This window comes from Macaca fascicularis, chromosome 11, assembly GCF_037993035.2.
Source record: "Macaca fascicularis isolate 582-1 chromosome 11, T2T-MFA8v1.1".
Lineage (NCBI taxonomy): Eukaryota > Metazoa > Chordata > Mammalia > Primates > Cercopithecidae > Macaca > Macaca fascicularis.
In genome coordinates this window covers 45900680-45918811 of record NC_088385.1, presented here as the reverse complement: position 1 = coordinate 45918811, position 18132 = coordinate 45900680, and the positions used below count along the sequence as shown (strand labels likewise).

General features: G+C 38.3%; 2 long non-coding RNA genes across 7 annotated transcripts in view; one reads left to right on the top strand and one right to left on the bottom strand.

Moving 5' to 3' along the window:
- The window catches only part of LOC135966213 (uncharacterized), an 87040-nt gene extending 85749 nt beyond the window's left edge, over positions 1-1291 (top strand). Inside the window, exon 4 of the long non-coding RNA XR_010579369.2 lies at positions 1176-1291. This is a non-coding gene — a long non-coding RNA (uncharacterized lncRNA). The remainder of the gene's footprint in view (positions 1-1175) is intronic.
- The window catches only part of LOC135966212 (uncharacterized), a 121273-nt gene that overhangs the window by 98385 nt on the left and 4756 nt on the right, over positions 1-18132 (bottom strand). The gene's annotated exons all lie outside the window — the stretch shown is intronic.

The following is an 18132-nucleotide window of genomic DNA, read 5'->3' as shown; positions in this document are numbered from 1 at the left end:
ATCACGTGCATTATCAGTGAGCAGTAATACTGTGTAAAGAACCTTTTTCTGACTAGTAGGTCTCAATAGTGGGCTAAAATATTCAGTAAACCATGCTGCAAACCAATGTGCTGTCATCTAGGCTTTCTTGTTCCATTTACAGAACACAGGCAGAATCAATTTAGTATAATTCTTAAGGGCCCTAGGATTTTTGAAATGGTAGATGAATGTTGACTCCAAATTAAAGTCACCAGCTGCATTAGTCCCTAACAAGACAGTCAGCTTGTCCTTTGAAGTCTTGAAGCTAGGGATTGACTTCTCTCTGGCTATGAAAGTCCTAGATGACATCTTCCAATAGAAAGCTGTTTCATCTACATTGAAAATCTGTTGTTTAGTGTAGCCACCTTCATCAATTATCTTAGTTAAATCTGGATAACTTGCAGAGACTTCTACATCAACACTTGCTGCTTTGCCTTGCACTTTTACATTATAGAAATGGTTTCTTTCCTTAAACCTCATGAACCAACCTCTGCCAGCCTCCAAATTTTCCTCTGCAGCTTCCTCACCTCTCTCAGCCTTCATAGAATTAAAAAGGAATTTGGGTCTTGCTCTGGATTAGGCTTTGGCTTAAGATAGTATTGTGGCTGGTTTGATCTTTTAGCCAGACCATTGAAACTTTCTCTATATATGCGATAAGGCTTATATGAAGCAATAAGACTGTTTCACTTTCTATTTGTGTGTTCACTGGAGTAGTGCTTTCAATTTCCCTCAAGAACTTTTTCTTTGCATTAATAACTTGGCTAACTATTTGGTGCAGGAGGCTTAACATTTGGCCTGTCTTGGCTTCCAACATGCCTTCCTCACTAAACTTAAGCATTTTTAGCTCTTGATTTAAAATGAGAGATATGAGACTCATTATTTCACTTGAATGCTTAGAAGCCATTTTAGGGTTATCAACTGGGGTAATTTCAATGTTGTGTCTCAGGTAACAGAGAGGTCTGAAGAGAGGGACAGATGTGGGGGAGTGACCAGTCAGTGGAACTGTCAGAACACACAACATTTACCGATTGAACCTGCAGTCTTATATTGATGTGGTTTGTGGCAGCCCCCAAACAATTACAATAATAACATCAAAGATCACTGATCACAGATCAGTGTAACACATGTAATAATAATGACTCCTTCCACTGCCCAAGATGCCAAAATGAAAGAAGGCCAAGAGGAGGAAGGTGACTCCGGACCCTGCTATTGGGAAGAAGCAGGAGGCCGAGAAACGTGTGAATCCCGTTTGAGAAAAGGCCTAAGAATTTTGGCATTGGACAGGACATCAGCCTAAAAGGGACCTCACCCGCTTTGTCAAATGGCCCGGCTGTATCAGTTTGCAGTGGCAAAGAGCTATCCTCTATAACCCACTAAAAGTGCCTCCTGTGATTAACCAGTTCACACAGGCCTTGGAGCGCCAAACAGCGACACAACTGCTTAAGCTGGCCGAGTACAGACCAGAGGCAAAGCAAGAGAAGAAGCAGAGGCTGTTGGCCCAGGCTAAGAAGAAAGCTGCTGGCAAAGGGGACGTCCCCACTAAGAGACCACCTTCCTTTGAGCAGGAGTTAACACTATCACTACGCTGGTGGAGAACAAGAAGACTCAGCTGGTGGTGACTGCAAACGACTTGTATCCCATGGAGCTGGTTGTCTTCCTGCCTACTGTGTGTCACAAAATGGGGGTCCCTGACTGCATTATCAAGGGGAAGGCAAGACTGGGACACTTAGTCCACAGGAAGACCTGCACCACTGTTGCCTTCACACACGTTAAGTCGGAAGACAAAGGAGCTTTGGCTCAGCTGGTGGAAGCTATCAGGACCAATTACAATGAGAAATATAATGAGAGTCACCATCACGGGGAAGGCAATGTGCTGGGTCCCACATCTGTGGTTTACATTGCCATGCTGGAAAAGGCAAAGGCTAAAGAACTTGCCACCAAACTGGATTAAATGTATGCTGTTGAGTTTTCTGTATGTGAAAATAATTAAAAATAATACAAACTCTCAAAAAATAATAATGAAAAGGCTTTGAAATATTGGGAGAATTACCAAAACCTGACACAGAGACATGAAGTGAGCACAGGCTGTTGGAAAAATGGTGCCAATAGACTTGCTTGACACAGGGTTGCCAGAAACCCTCAATTTGTAAAAAATGCAGTATCTGTGAAGCACAATAAAGTGAAGTACAAAAAATGATGTATGCCTGTACAATACAAAGAATTAACACTAATGTTAATGGACGTCAGTTAAAAATAATGTATTAACATCGTTTTATCAGTTGTAACAAATGTACCACTAATGAAAGATATTAATAATAGGAGGAACTAGAATGTTGAGCGGGTATATGAGAACTTGGTTCTTTCCACTCAATTTTCTGTAAACCTAAAACTGCTCAAAAAATAAAGTCAATTAGTTTTTTTTTTTAAAGCCAACTTTGAATTTAAGTTGCTCTGAAGTTCTGCTTGCTGCTTTACCTCTAGATAGAAAATACTTCAATTTAATAGTAGAAAGCATCCATGTTGCTTTTTCTGTGAAAATCTGATTTTTTTTTTTTTAATCAGAGAGGTTATCATTCTTTTTTTGAAAGTGTGATGAATTTTATAACAGATTATGCACTGGTATGTAGATATAAATTGATAGGAGAAATAGTACAACTTACTTTTCCTATATTCATCATCAAAATTCCTATTCTTTTAAAATTTTGACTGCTTGTGTGGTTACCACACTCTCAGATTAATTTGTCCCAGCATGTAAAGACTCCCATGCTAAAAGTAAGTATTTTGGAAAATGTCATTTCTACTTTTTCTCTTTTAAGGCCTGTGTGAAACATATTTCTTCTAGAAAATGTTCTCTGACACTATACTTTACTAAATTACTGCCTAATGTTCTGAATTGTGCTCACTCTTCTCTCTGACTTCTCTTTGCAGCCAATAATAGCAGAAGCTCTTAACTTTATGCTAGACACTGTATGTGCTAAGCATTTTATTTACACTAATTTGATTTTGAGGATAATCCTTCCTGGTAGGTAGTGTGATTTCTAGTTTATGAAACTGAAGAAGCCAGGATTATGAATTAGGTCTTATTGAACACAAAAGCCTTCTGCTTTCAAGGACTTTGCTGTATGTGTTTTGTTAGCACGAACCCTCAGAGCATCTCTACTATTTTGTAAGTGTTAAGCTCTTGCCTGTGTGCATGTTGTATAACCACAATGAAATGGTAAACTCGGAAGGGAAAACACCATAAGTCCTATTTCTTTATTATCTGCCACTCCCAGTGCCTGCTGAATTCTTAGTCTAGTACTTTGTCCTGAAATTGCTAATGACCAACTCCAAAACTGATTTTTTAATTTTTTTAAATTACGGGCTCATCAAATTTAGAAAGACTGACTGGGCGCAGTGGCTTATGCCTATAATCCCAGTACTTTGGGAGGCCAAGGCAGGCGGATCACTTGAGGTCAGGAGTTCAAGACCAGCCTGGCCAACATGGTGAAACCCCATTTCTACTAAAAATGCAACAAAACAAAACAAAACAAATTAGCCGGGCGCGGCAGCGCGCGCCTGTAGTCCTAGCTACCCTAGAGGCTAAGGCAGGAGAATCACTTGAACCAGGGAGGCAGAGGTTGCAGTGAGCCAAGATTGCACCACTGCACTCCAGCCTCCGTAACAGAGCAAGACTTTGTCTCAAAAAAAAAAAAAAAAAAAAAAGAAATTCAGAAAGACTACTGCTTTCCACTGAAATATTTTTATTCAGTAAATTCGAAAACTCAAGCACCAGTGCTTTCTTAAAGTACAAAAATTCAGTAAGATAAGAGAATGTCTTAAAGTGTTTTTGATTTGCAAAGCATTTCTAATATATATAATCTCTTTTAATTTTGACAATGCAACCATATAGAATTTTCATTTTAAAATGAAAATTATTTTGCAAATATCTAAGTAACAAACCTGTACTTGTACTTGCTAAATCTATAAAAATAAAAATAAATACAATAAAAATTCTGAAACTCAGAGAAGTGAAGTGACTTGTTTGCACTTGGTAGTAATTAGGTGGATTCATACTCCAGCCTAAGTCCTCTGATTCCAAAGAGCAGATTACTCAATAATTCACAGTTTGTGTGTCTGAGTGTGTATTTATTTAAAAGTTTTTATTACAGCCAAATTATCATCCAGAAAGGTTGCTACCAGTTGATAGACAATGTAATGAAATGGTTAGAGCATTGACTCTAGAGCCACTTATTAGCTGTGAGACCTCAGTATAAGTTACTAAACCATATTGTGCCTCAGTTCAACTGTAAAATGTGGATGACAATATAGCACCTAATCATAGGGTTACTGTGAGGATTAAATGAATTAATATATGGAAAACACTGAGAACACATTTGTGATTCTATCAGAAAGCCATTATTAGTAACAATCTAAAGGGTCAAAAATGCCACTGACTTTTTGCCTTATTTTGCATTTTCCTAATTACTAGTAAGGTGAGCACCATTTTGTGTTGTTGTTGTTTGGTATGATCTCTTTTGTGAATGGTCAGCCCATATCTCTTGCTCATTCTGTAAACTTTTTTTAGTCTCTTCATTTTGATTTGTAGGAGCTTTACAACATATTCTTGGGCTGGGTGCAGTAGTTCACATCTGTAATCCCAGTTCTCTGGGAAGCCAAGGTGAGAGGATCACTTGAGCCCAGGAATTCGAGACAAGCCTGAGCAATATAGGAAGACTCCTTCTCTACAGAAAATTTAAATATTGGCTGGATGTGGTGTTGGACACCTGTGGTCCTAGCTACTCAGGAGGCTGAGGTTGGAGGATACCTTGAGCTAGTAAGGTGGAGACTGCAGTGAACCATGATTGCATTACTGCACTCCAGACTGGACTATAGAGTGAGAGTTTGTCTCAAAAACAAAACAAAACATATTTTGGATATGAATCCTTTGTAATACATATATAGCAATCTTTTGCCTTGTCACTTATTTTTAACTTTGTTCAAGTTGTCTTTTTTTGTAGCAGTTTAAAACTTTTATGTACTCAACTTGTCAAGTTTTTCTTTTAAAAACTTTTGATTTGTATCATATATTTTATATTTACTTCTAATACTTACATAGTTTTGGTTTTTATATGCAGATATTTTATACCCTAAAAATTAATTTTTGTGTATGGAGGGAGGGATCTCCCTCTTTCCCTCCCAAATGAGTAAGCATCATGACATGAGTAATTTGGAGTTTGATAATCTGTTCAAGTTTTATCACTTGTAATACTCACCCCTCAAATCTTCTCTCTGGTTTCCCCTCTGACCTCTTTCTAAAAGATAGGGATATTTTAATATCCTGATGATATTTTCTATCATCAGAGAGTGAGAGTGACAGAGAGAGAGAGAGCTGGTCTTCCTTCCTTTTTTTTATAAGGGCACTAATCTCATTATGAGGGCCACATACACATGATCTCATTATGAGGGCCACATCCACATGACTTCATCTAATGCTAATTATCTCCCAAGGGCCCCATCTTGAAATATTATCATATTGGAGGTTAGGGCATTAACATATGAATTTGGGGGTGGGGGACACAAATATTCAGTCCCTAAATTCCATCCTTGGTCCCCCAAAATACATGTATTTCTTCCATGCAAAATACATTCATTCCATCCCAATAGCATCAAAAGACTTAACTAATACCAGCATCAACTCTAAAGTCTAAAGTTCAAAGTCTCATCTAAATATCATCTAAATAAAATATGGGTGAAATTGGAGGTATGATATATACTGAGGCAAAATTCATCTCCAGCTGTGAACCTGTAAAATCAAAAAAGTTATATGCTTTCAAAATACCATGGTAGAACAGGCATAAGAGAAACATTTCCATTGAAAAATGGTTATTTCAGAAGAAAGAAAGGAGTGACAAGTCCCAAGCAAATCCAAGACCTGGTAAGGCAAATTTCATTAGATCTTAAGGCATGAGGATAATCCTCTTTTGCTTGATGCTCTGCTCTCTGGATGCACTGTGGTGGCTGCATTGCTCCTTGGTTCCAGGTCAGGGTCCCACCCCAACAGCTTTAGGCAGAGGCCATTTGGCTGGCTGAAACTAAGGTAGTGGCCTGGATCACCCTCTTAATCACCTTCAGGTTCATTGTTGCCTCTTCTTGATGAATAGTGCATGTTTGCAGACAAATGGCACTATCATCCCATCCTATCAAATCCAAGAGGTCTAAAAGCCTTCCTTTATTTCATCCCATCTCCATCCCCTTCAGCTCAAACTTGCAGTGTTTCTCTTTGTATAATTCCATAAACTCTTTAACAAGTGATAGCCTAGCAACACCTCTGGTATGCTTTTTACAATATGCTTTCTTATTTTTGCAATATGGTCAGCTGAGAACTTCCTAAATCTTCAAGTTTTGGGTTTTCTTGTGTGTAACAATTCCTTCTTTAATTCCTCTCTCTCCATTCACGTTTCACTATAAGCAATCAGGAAGAACTAAGCCACTTGTTCAACACTTTGCTTATAAATATCCTTAGCTAAATATCTAGTTTCATTGCAAGCAAGTTCTACCTTCCACAAAACACTAGTATACAATTTAGTCAAGTTTTTGTCACTTTATAACAAGGATTACCTTTCCTCTAGTTCTGATAACAGGTTATTCACTTCCATCTGAGACCTCACAAGAATCACTAATACCCATATTTCTAACATGTGCCTCAAAACTCTTCCAGCCTCTATCCAGTACACAGTTCCAAAGCCACTTGCACAAATATGTTTAGATATTTGTTACAGTAGTACTCCACTTTTTGGTACCTAAATCTGTTTTAGTCTGCTTGGGCTGCCATAGTAAATACCTTAGATTGGGTGGTTTAAACAATGGAAATTTGTTTCTCATAATTCTGGAGTCTGGAAAATGCAAGATCAAAGTGCTGGCCTATTCATTTCCTGGTGAGGGCTTGCTTTCTGCCTTGCAAATGGCCACCTTCTTAATGTGTCATTACATACCTTTTTGTGCATGTGTAGGGAGACAGAGACAGAGAGAGGGAGAGCAAGCTCTCTAGTGTCCGTTTTTACAAAGGCACTAATCCCATCATGAGGGCCTCATCCTCATGGCCTCATCTAACCCTAATTATCTCCCAAGAACCCTGTCCCTTCATACTATCACACTGGGTGTTAGGACTTCAACATATTAATTGGGGAGGTGGGGGAGACACAAACATTTAGTCCATAACAGTTACTATTATAGGGCATCAGGTCACATGTTGCTCATGCCTTTCCAACTCAGACAGCCTTAGGACTGGTGTGAGTTTCAAAGGAGAGAGCAAAGGTCTTCTTGACCCCTCAAAGCAACATTGTGCAGTCTGGAGAATTTGTCATCATCTGCCACCTTGAAATTAAGCCTATGAGAAAGCAAAAGCTTTCTCATAGAGTACCTGTTGTAGGCAGTAGCACTTTGTGGATTTGGGAATATCAGTAACTTGGCTCTACTTTCCAGCAAGAATGGCATACAGTGTAGTACCTGTTGTGGCTGGGAGAGTAAGGAGCATCATAGCCATTCTTCTTCATGGTTACCAAGTGGATTTCCCTCTCAAAGTCCATCTCCTTCAGTGTCTGATGCATGCCACATTCTGGAGATAGCACCAGAGACCTCACCTACAGGGCCTGGGCACTGCCATTCTGGCCTTGGCCTCTATCTCAGGCTTAGGCCCCAGCCTGTCAAGACATGACATTTTTAAAGCACTCCACCCACCCACCAGTAAAAACAAAACAAAATAATGTGGTGTTTAGATTAATTAGGAAATTAAAATAAGTAGAGAATATTATTATTGATGCATGATGTTGCCAAATAAAAACATCAAATATGCATTAATGAGGACTACAAGAAGCTGTGACAAGCAATAAAAAATAATAATCCATCATGGTTCACATGTTTGCATACTATTCTATGTAAACCCATAGATTTTATTTATATTTAAATTTATAATTTTATTTATATTATATTTATTTATATTTAGACTTTTTCCGAGTCTAATATCTCACTCCAGAATATGATAGATATTTAGTGTGGTGAAACTTTCCTTTTGTGTGTGCGTGTGTGTGTGAGACTCTGAATTGCTTCACAGATTTAAAATAAGCAGGATCAAAATAAAACCTATGGGCACATCTACATACCCTGGATGTGCAGTAAAACGTGCTGCCGCTTAATTGATGAAACTGCGTTCCAAGAGCAGCTAGTGTTTCCTTAACTAATATTCATGTTAGTTAACGTTTGGACTTGAAGAAGTTGCCATTTATTCATCCTTTTGTTCAGTGAACAGTTATAGAACACCTTCTTTGGGCTACTGCTTTATAGTAAGCACTGGACACCAACTAGGGAACAGGATGCAGAATCTGTACTTTGCTAGAGGTTACAGTCAAGTGAGTGGAGTTTACTGTCAAGTAGGACAGAAAAAATAATACATTGAGAAGACATGAATTTAATAAAGAACAAGAATTATGAAAGTGATCCAAGTGGAGATAAGTTTAAACAGGAGGCTCAAACTGTTACAAGGATAGGGAAATTGTGAAAATAGCATGGAAATTTCAGGTATGGGGATGGCAAATACAGTGCTTAGAAACAAACCATATATATATATATTTTTAGAGATGGGGTTTCACCGTGTTAGTCAGGCTGGTCTCAAACTTCTGACCTTGTGATCCACCTGCCTTAGCCTCCCAAAGTCCTGGGATTACAGGCATGAGTCACTGCGCCCAGCCTTGCAAACTATACTTTCATTTCAATTTTGAAACTTATCAAGTTAGTAGGAATAGTAAGGAATTGATATTTGTGGAAGTGTTTTAGAGAAATGCATGTGTATATGGCACATGACACCATTATAGTAGGTAATCAAGCAGACATGAGCAAGGCAGGAGAGGGCACCACCCGCCCCACCAGGAATGTCAGGCGACCATCAGGTGATGGTCAGGTGGTGGTTAAACTGCCTCTAAAATAATAATTGGTTGCAGCCAGCAACAGGGAAAGGCAGTCTCCCAACAGACAGAAACAACTGAAACTGATAATCCACAGCTTCCCGATAAGATCTCAGGAGTTGGGTGAGTGACCTCATGAATACGCACTAAGAAGCAAAATGACAGAGTTTAACTGGTTATGACCTTATAGGAACACTCAACTGGTAAGAGAAAAATGCCTCAATGAGCACGTGCACAATGTCAGGAAGCACACTGCACATGTGGCCCCTCCCAAGTGTTGGCAGCCCACTGCACATGTGGACAGCCACTCTAAAAAAAGAATCGGGGAGAAGAGATGAGGGAAGACACCGGAAGAATACCAATGTATAAAACCCCAAGTCAATGGTCAAACTATTCACATGAATCTCTCAAGTCACTGGTTTGGCCCTCTTCCAAGTGTACTTTACTTTTGTTCCTGCACTGAAACTTTTTTTGTGTGTGTGTATTTTTTTTTTTTTTTTTTTTTGTATTTTAGTAGAAACAGGATTTCACCGTGTTGCCCAGGCTGATCTTGAACTCCTGAGCTCAGGCAGTCCACCCACCTTGGCGTCCCAAAGTGCTAGGATTACAAGCGTGAGCCACCGCGCCTGGTACTGCTCTGAAACTTTTTAATGAACTTTCACTCCTGCTCTAAAACTTGCCTTGGTTTCTCCCTCTGCCTTATGCCCCTCGGTTGAATTCTTTCTTCCGAGGAGACAAGAATTGAGGTCGCTGCAGACCCGTGCGGATTTTTCACTATTAACAACATTACTAGTATTTTGATTTTATACAGTCACTAGTTTTTCTTTTTTTTAAACCAAATACTCAGATAAATATTTCCAAAATCTTGATGATAGAAAATGAATTCACAGGTAACTTGATAGTTGTTCTGGTATACAGATGCTAATGTGTGGGATGAATTAAGGAGAGGACAGGCTGGAGACAGGCACCTCCTGGGAAAATAATGCATTAGTTCTGGCAACAGCTTGAGGTTTGAGTTAATAGTTCTTTTTATGTCCTACAAAAATAAAATTTATATCTTTATATTTTAATATTGAATAACCAAAATATGTAAGTACTATTAAAAACCATAGTTTTATGTTCTTTCTAAAATTCTAACTTATATTTTATCATAGTACAATACTTTTCATACATAGTTTTCTAAGTTTAAAATATTACTAACACCTATACTTTGGACATTTATAAGGTTAAAAAGTTACAATAAGCTAACATTAATTTATTGAAGAAAAATTTTTATTAATTTACGGTAGCCTAAGAATACAATGTTTATAAAGTCTGCAGTATTGTGCAGTAGTAATGTCCTAGGCCTTCACATTCACTCCCACCCACTGACTCACCCAGAGCAACTCACTTATAGTCCTGCAAGCTCCATTCATGGTAAGTGCCCTACACAAGTGTACCATCTTTTATCTTTTATACCATATTTTTACTGTACATTTTCTATGGTTAGATGCGTTTAGATATACAAATGCTTACCATTTTGTTACAATTGCCTGCAGCATTCAGTATAGTAACATGCTATATACACCACACAACCTAGATGTGTAGTAGGCTGTATGGTCTATGTTTGTGTAAGTACATGCTATAATGTTGGTACAATGACATAATCACCTGAAGATGCATTTTTTAGAATGTATCCCCATCATTAAGTGACACATGACTGTGTATACACACACACATACACACACAAGTATAGGTGTGTACATTAATTTATTTTTTCTTTGTTTTAAAGACAGGGTCTCACTCTGTCACCCAGGGTGGAATGTGGAATGCAGTGGCACAGTTACAGCTCACAGCAACCTCAAATACTTGGGCTCAAGCAATTTTCCCTCCTCAGCCTCCTATGTAGCTGGGACTACATGTGCACCCCACCCTGCCCAGTTAATTTTTTATAAATTTTTTGTAGTGGCTAGGTGCAGTGGCTCATGCCAGTACTTTGGGAGGTTAAGGCAGGTGGATTGCTTAAGCTCAGGAGTTCAAGACCAGCCTGGGCAACATAGCAAAACCCTCTCTCTCCAAACAAACAAACAAACCACAAAATGGCTGCCTGTGGTGATACATGCCTGTAGTCCCAGGTACTCTGGAGGCTGAAGTGAGAAGATGACTTGATCCTGGGAGATAAAAGCTGCAATGAACAGAGATTGGGCCACTGCACTCCAGCTTGGGTGACAGAGCAAGATGAAGGAAGAAAGGGCAGGAGGAAAGGTGGGAGGGAGGAAGGGACGGGGAGAATAGGAGTGCTGGGTCTCCCTATGATGCCCAGGGTGGTCTCAAACTTCTGGCCTTAAACAATCCTCTCACCTTATCCTCACTAAGTGCTGGGATTACAGGCATGAGTGACTGCACCCAGCCTTAACTTATTAAAAAAAAATGACTTACAAAAAGTTGTAAAATAGAACACACAGTTCCCATATGCCCAGGGGCCCTTATATAACAATTTATGTAAGTATGCCATAATTATCAAACCAGAATATTAGCATTTGTTTACAAAATGTCCTTGTTCTGTTCCAGGGAACCCAATCTAGGATCTCCCTTTGCATTTAGCTGTCATGTCCTCTTAGTTTTCTATCTGTGACTGTTTCTTTGTCTTTCAAGACCTTGGCACTTTTAAGAGTACTAATCATTTATTTTGTGGAATGTCTGTTAGTTTGAGTTGTTCTGATGTTTTCTCAAGATTTGTTTGAGGTTATGCATTTTTTGCAAGAATATCAGAGAAGTGATGTTGTACCCTTCAAAGTGCATCCTATTAAGAGGCACAGGATGCTCATATGTCTTATCACCAATGATATTAACTTTGATTTCATACCTGAGATGTTGTCTGCTAGGTTTCTCCACTAGAAAATTATTTTTTTGGTCTGGGCTCATTGAAACATCTTAGGGAAAATATGTTGACAGTATGATAATCTTTTTTCTCATAATACTTTCATCCACTAATTTTAACATTTGTCAATTATTTCTTGTCTATAACAATTATTACTGGGATGTTCATCTAATAGTGATTTTCTATTTCCATCATACCTTCTATATTTATTAATTGGTATACTCTTATTCAAAGAAATAGCTACCTTTTCTCCCTCATTTATTTATTTCTTCCATGATTTATTTATATCAGTATGGGCTCATGGATATTAATTTGTTTTATTGGTTATAAGGCATTAGAAAAAGAATAAGAAAGCAAAGAAGGAGGGAAAGGGAGAGTGAAGAAATGCTAGTCTTTCCTCAGACAAGCCGATGAAAGTAGTTTTAAATATGGAATCATTTATGTGCTAAAACACTTAAATTGATTTAGTAATTTACAAATGGAAATGGAATTTAGACTGATCCCTTTTGTACATTCATTAGTGAGTTTTCTGAAGTTGTGAACTCTCTCCTTGCCTTCCTACTACCAATTCTTAGTTCCTTGGATACCTGGCTTTTCTTTTCTTTTCTTTTTTTTTTTTTTTTGAGGCAAGAGTCTCACTCTGTCGCCCAGGCTGGAGTTCAGTAGTGCAATCTTGGCTCACTGCAACCTCTGCCTCCTGGGTTCAAGCTATTCTCCTGCCTCAGCCTCCCGAGTAGCTGGAACTACTACGCCCAGCTAATATATATATATATATACACATTTTTTGTATTTTTAGTAGAGACAGGGTTTCACCGTGTTGGCCAGACTGGTCACGGTCTCCTGACCTCGTGATCTGCCCGCCTTGGCCTCCCAAAGAGTTGGATTTCAGGCATGAGCCACCACGCCCGGACAGACACCTGGCTTTTCTTTCCCCTGTCCTATTCAAACTATTCTCTCATAGTTACACTTAGCTTTGCTGATGTGATAGATCCATTGACTCCTTCCCTGTCTTCATTCCTTTGGGTTCGTCTAGTACCTTGATACTCTTGTTCTGCCTTTATTTTTGTCATGTTACTTCCAACCCAAGTGTTCTTTCTACCATATACTTTCTGTTTCCTATCAGACGAGTTTTCCTTTCTTCCCACTCAACTTGCCTGTTTCTGCTAATATCCTGTTTCTGCTAATATCCTAATATCTCAATTGCCTAGATTTAGGAATATTTTTTAAAACCACTCATAAATTCGTAATCCCCGATTGGAAGGACTTCAAGAGGCCCTTTAGTTCACATTTCCCCCTCATCCTTCCTAGTTGATGCTTTCATCTTTTTGATGATATCTTCAGGGAGTGTTTTTCTAGCCTATGAATGAGCATTTTCAATGGCAGGAAATTTAATACCTTAACCTCGTATCATTCTTCTCCTGTGTTGCGAATTTCTATTCATTTTTCCTTTTAGAATGTCTTTCATTTGTAAGTTCTACTTCTCCATTTTTACCATACGCACTATTAAGATGCCTAGTTCAGGTCGAGCATGGTGGCTCATTTCTGTAATCCCAGCACTTTAGGAGATGGAGGGCAGATCCCTTGAGGTCAGGAGTTTGAGACCAGCCTGGCCAACATGGAGAACCCCATCTCTACTAAAAATACAAAAATTACCTGGGTATGGTGGCATGCACCTGTAATCCCAGCTGCTCGGGAGGCTGAGGCAAGAGAATTGCTTGATCCTGGGAGGCGGAGGTTGCAGTGAGCTGAGATTGTGCCACTGCACTTCAGTCTGGGAGACAGAGTGAGACTCCACCTCAAAAAAAAAAAAAAAAAAAAAAAAAAAAAAAAAAAAGAAAAAGCCTAGTTCAGGCCATGTCATAACTAAAAAAGTATGACAATATGATCTGGTGACCTGAGTGTCCCCAATCCATATCATAGACTTGGACCAGATTCATAATCCTTTTTAAAATCTTATTTTACTTTACACATTTAAAAACTCCTGCCTTTATCTTATCACTCTTCTACTCACAAAGTTAAAAGCATTTCCTGTATTTTCTATTAGTCTAAACTCCTGTACTATGAACACTGTACCTACCCCCGACTTCTCATTGACATCAAAAAAACACCTTTTGTTGTTGTGGTGGTGGTGGTGGTGGTGGTGGTACGTGCATAAGCAAGTGTGTTTAGGTGCTGCCATGATCTTGTTGTTAATTTATTGTCCATCAACATCTTACTGTGTCCATATCTTTTTTTAATCCCTATTGTTAACATCGTATTTAGAAACAAGTCCTTTAAAGAGTCATTTGGGCCAAAAAGGGAGTTTAACAACAATTTTTCTATCAGAAATGGTTTTTCACTTTGCACGACTGCAAAAATTAGAGGAGTAGCTTAGCATTATAAAATCAATACAAATGTCATCAGTTTCTCCTGGTTGGAAAGGCTTCCTTGGTAGAGCCTACTGTGAAATAACTGGTCTCAGAATCAATCAAGGAGATGAAAGCAGAGTTTTACTTTGAGTTAGGTAAAGCATCTTAGACAGGTAACATGCATATTTTTGCTTAAAAAGCATCAATTCTACCAAATGGGTATCTGCATAGGGAATATTGAGGTATCTAGATGTTAGGACTTTGTTACTCTACTGTAGCTTAAAAAAATTTTTTTTGAGGGGAGGTAAATCTAAGCACATGTTCAGTGAAGAAGTTCGGGAAATATATATTATCCCCAACTTAAAAGACAACTTTATATTTTTAATTGATAGAGGTTTTTGGAAATAGAATACAGATGAAAAATTTAGGGCTTTATTAATCTTTTGACTCAGGGTATCCAGAACCATGAGAATTTGAAAAGTATCCATGTGGCGGTAACAAGAAAAGAAAATGGTTAGGACAAAAAAAAAAAAAAACAAAAACAAAAACAAAAAGGCAGGAACTCCAATCAACAGATAGGGGAAAAGAATGGTGATATTGATGAATAAATAAAAGATGAAGGGGTAGTAAATGGTGAAATGTTCTCTCTTAAAAATGGCTAATAAAATTATCTTTCAGTGATTCAGTTCTATAATACACTTAAAAAAAAAAAAACACACACACACACACACACACACAAAGAATGAAGTTCTAATGAATGACTACCCCAAACTGCCTATCAGGTTTGGTCCTGCACAGTTAAGAAAAAAATATACTCCTCTTACAAATTTGGCTTGAGATTTTGGCTCAGATCCAGCATGACTTAATAGCTGTAATTTGCATTTGAATGCAATTAACTGGGCCAGTACTTTGAGGGTAATCAAGCTGTCTGCAATACACATACGCTGCAAACTCAATAAATGTCCAAAGCACTGGAGGGGAGGCTTTATTCTTTGAATTTCCCTTATACAAGGAACTCAGGTCCACGTCCTTAAATTCAGTTAGATTTCAAACTCTGATCTTAAATGTGAACGATGAAATCTAAATTTTATCTAATTGTTTATTCTTAATGAATAAAAGTTGAGATTCTTGTCTTTTTTTTCTTAGAATTTCACTGTTTTTCAGAAGTGATTTATATTATTTTAAAAATTTCAACTAGTAAAAGAAGATACAAAGAAGGAAAATAAATTTCCTCAAACCCTTATATCCAACCCAGAAATAACTCCTACCCTATTCAAAATAAATAAAAATAAAAAGAGAAAATATGTGTATAGTTAAAAGTTTGATTTTTTAGTAATGTTATGAGTCATTAAAATGAGTTTATAAAATGTTAAACTGCTTTTATTATAAGATAAATTACTACTATTAGAATTTAAGATCATCTCATTATTTCAGCACATATTCTTCACAGGCAAACACTTGTTGTACCGCAGGCAGAGATTTTTTCTAAGTCCCAAAAACAAAATGATAGTGAAACTAACAGTGAAGGACAAAGAACTCAGAAAAGGGAGTCAAGATACCTGAATTTTAATTTATCTCTACCATTAACTTACAGTGGTGGTGGTGGTGGTGGTGTGTGTTGGGAAGTAGGTGGAACTGGTGTGGTAGTGAATTCTCCTCTCCACAAAATTAATAAACTTAATAAACCTGGGATATTGAGGCTTCAGTGAGCCGTCATCATGCCACTGGATTCTAGCCTGGGCGATAAAGCCAGAACCTGTCATAAATAAACAAACAAACAAACAAATAAATGTACCCACCTTCTAGGTTGTTGAGAGAATTAAGTGAAATAACACTTGTTGGGCACTTAGCTCCATGCACTGGCATGAGGAAAGAGCCCTACACATGTAAATGCTTTTCATTGTTAGTGGGGAAAATGTACACACACACACACACACACACATACACACACACACACAGACTCATAAATAATCACTGAAGGAAAACTGATATTTCTGATTGTGGCATTAAGGGTTAGCTTTCTAAAGATTTTTCCAAAAATATTTCTGAAGGGATGGTTGTCTAGGCATGCTTTTCCAAAGCCAGCTGTTTGCATACAAAATTATAATCAGATCTTTTTCTTTTCATCTTTCTGCTAGCAGCCAAAAGGAAGAGTCAAATAACTTTTAATGACTGATTAGAATGTGGAAACTAGAAAACACAGGGTAGATGGCCTAGAGGGAGAAAACCAGTGAGATAGTTACACTAATGCATGCTGTAGCTTCTTTTCAACTGCCTCTTTTTGGCTGCCTTGCAGTAGGTGCTGTAATGAATCTTTCTTCCAAATGTACCTAAGACAGGTGCAGCTGCAGCATCAGTACCTGCTTTAAAAAACAATGTATTTATACAAATATTTAATATTTTATTTATTTTGAGATGGAATTTTGCTCTTGTTGCCCAGGTTGGAGTGCAATGGCGCGATCTCGGCTCACTACAATCCCTGCCTCCCAGGTTCAAGCAGTTCTCCTGCCTCAGCCTCCCAAGTAGCTGGGATTACAGGTATGTGCCACCATGCCTGGCTATTTTTTGTATTTTTAGTAGAGATGGGGTTTCTCCATGTTGGTCACGCTGGTCTCAAACTCCCGACCTCAGGTGATCCACCTGCCTCGGCCTCCCAAACTGCTGGGATTACAGGCATGAGCCAGCATGCTGGGCAAAAATATTTATTATAAAATTAGTTTTGATGTGCCCTTACTGGGAGCTGGTGCTGTGATTTACATATGATAAACAAAGCTCTTTAAACCCCTAAACAATTCAATAAGCTTGGAAGTACATTACTTATAAAAAACTGAGACTAGAAAGGGCTCATATTTGTCCAAAGACATATAGTCATTCAGCTAATATTTAATGACCCTTAATATGTGTCAGACATTAAATTACGTGTCAGACTGTTGAAGGAACTACAGAAATATCCGTGAATAAAGCAGAAATGATCCCTGCTATCTTGGATCCCATATTCAAATGCAGGGAGGCAGACAATAAACAAAAAATAAGACAATATCAGCTAGTGATAAGGGCTACGAAGAAATAAAAGACTGATATGATAGCACGTAACTGGGTGTACAGGGTCAGAGATCAGCGCAGTTACACAGAACCTTCTGTTCAGAAGGGCCACACTCTCGGTTTGATAATGTTCTGCTGTCATTGTCTTGACATTCGTAATTTTATCTTTGGACTTGTGTTTTATAAGTGTGGTTTGATAAGGCACTGTGACATATGAATAAGCAGAAGACATATGTGCAACATGCATGTCCTCTGTTCCTTGCCATGCCATTCTTATGTAGCATTTGTGATCCCTCATAAGCATGGAATTCTGGTTGAATCACCACCCTGGGGAATTCAGTGAGATTCAAAGCCAGTGTGCAATAAATGTTCTATGTCTTCCATGGAGGAAGCAGGGATACCTATATGTTTAGAAGCCATGCTTCTCTCAAACCAGAACTTGCTTCTGATGAAAGAAAGGCTTTAGTTGAATTAAATTTAAAGGAATTTAATTGGGCAATGAACAATTTGCGAATCGAGCAGCCCCCAGAATCACAGCAGATTAACAGAGACCGCGGGGGTGCCTCGTGTTCAGAACAAATTTATAGACAAAAAAGGTAAAGTAATGTACAGGAATCAGAAGTGAGGTACAGAAACAGTGAGATTGGTTACTACTCGGTGTTTGCCTTATTTGAATGCAGTTTGCACATTCTGCAGTCTATGAGTGGTTCAAGTATGGCTGCTGGGATTGGCCAACACTCAGCTATTGTTACAGGTGCATGCTACCAAGTTAGGTTTTAAATTTTGTCTATTAAGCTAGGTTACAGTTCATCAACAAGGACTCAAACATAGAAGGACAGAGTCCTTCTCAGGCCATAGTTTACTTTAACACTTCCAATGCAAAAAGAAGGCAATGACATTCTGAAAGATGACCAAAGAACCCAGT